Source organism: Littorina saxatilis, linkage group LG10 (assembly GCF_037325665.1).
Source record: "Littorina saxatilis isolate snail1 linkage group LG10, US_GU_Lsax_2.0, whole genome shotgun sequence".
Taxonomy (NCBI): domain Eukaryota; kingdom Metazoa; phylum Mollusca; class Gastropoda; order Littorinimorpha; family Littorinidae; genus Littorina; species Littorina saxatilis.
In genome coordinates this window covers 26,284,556-26,286,058 of record NC_090254.1, presented here as the reverse complement: position 1 = coordinate 26,286,058, position 1,503 = coordinate 26,284,556, and positions in this window count along the sequence as shown.

The window sequence follows — 1,503 nt, the reverse complement described above, 5'->3', positions numbered from 1 at the left end:
CAGCTACCATTGTTTTTATACTGTTTTGTTTAGCAGTCATATAGCAGCAGATCTGAAGCTCATTCTGAGCAGTGACAACAGGCCTAAGCGTGTAATAAAAATGTAATAAATGTTTAAAAAAAAAAAATAAAAAAAAGGACTGCCAGTGCCAATGTTCCAAGTTTCAGAATCGAATACAAGAAAGGTAAGTTGTTGGATCGACAAAACAAAACAAAACAAAGTAAAATGTAATATACAACATTGTATTAATAAGAAATCACAAGTAGGAGGGGCTGGCAAATAACTCAGTCGGTAGTGTTGCCGGCTTCAAAACCAGTTATCGCGTTGGTTCGATTCCCATGTTCGGCGAGGGATTTATTACCCAGAGTTTCCTCGGTGTCCGATTTACCACCCATGTGAACGCATGCGCACGATAAAGATCCCCACAGCGAAAGTCTCAGGGCTGGGAACACGACTACACGCATGCAGGAAAAAGAAAAAGAAAGTCAAGGAAATGCGTAGGGCCGTACGTACTTTGAGAAAGCATCCCGAATTTCAATGAAGGCAACCTCACAGTACTAAATGCAATCTTATCCTTGCATAATCTTTTCCTTCACCAACAGTCATGTGGGCTAAAGTGACTGTGCATACCTTTGTGAATACAAAAAGGGAATATTACTGAAAGTACATACGTAATAAAAAAAATCAATGCACTTACCGGGTAATTTAACAGGATAATTTCAGCAACGACCTCTGATGAAAGATATTTGTTTGCCTGGCAGCATTGATCGTTGTTTTTGAGAAAGTAAAAGGATTACAACCTAAATGCCGAGGGCTGCAACATAGGTATGATTTCTGTAGCAATTTGTGTAAGTAGTGCTGCGGGTGCTTCTACATTCGCGGGCACGAATACCCACGTAACTTCGCAGTAGCACACACCGTCACACAGGCACACAAACACACACACACACACACAAACACACAAACACACACACACACCCACAAACAAACACACACACAAACACACACACACACACACACACACACACACACACACACACACTCTCAAAATCGCACACACGCACACACTCACGCAGACACACACACACACAGACACACACAGACACACACACACACACACACACACACACACACACACACACACACACACAAACACACAAACACACTGTGACAGGGGAGGCTACCGCTCCTTTCACAGCAGACTCTGCACCCGAGTTGTTGGCCTTTTAGTCAACACCGGTGGATTGTGGAATTCTGTTTGTGATGGGGTCTGGTGGTTTCCGATTGTCTGTATGTTCATGGAAACCTTCGGGTTTGCATAACAGTTTTTATAGGGCTAAGAAATTGGCCCTAACATTTTCAATCCTGTTTGATTGCACTTCGCCTCCCAAGGTGATCGTAGTGTTACGGCACCCGGTTACATATCACACACACACACACACACACACACACACACACACACACACACACACACACACACACACACACACACACACACACACA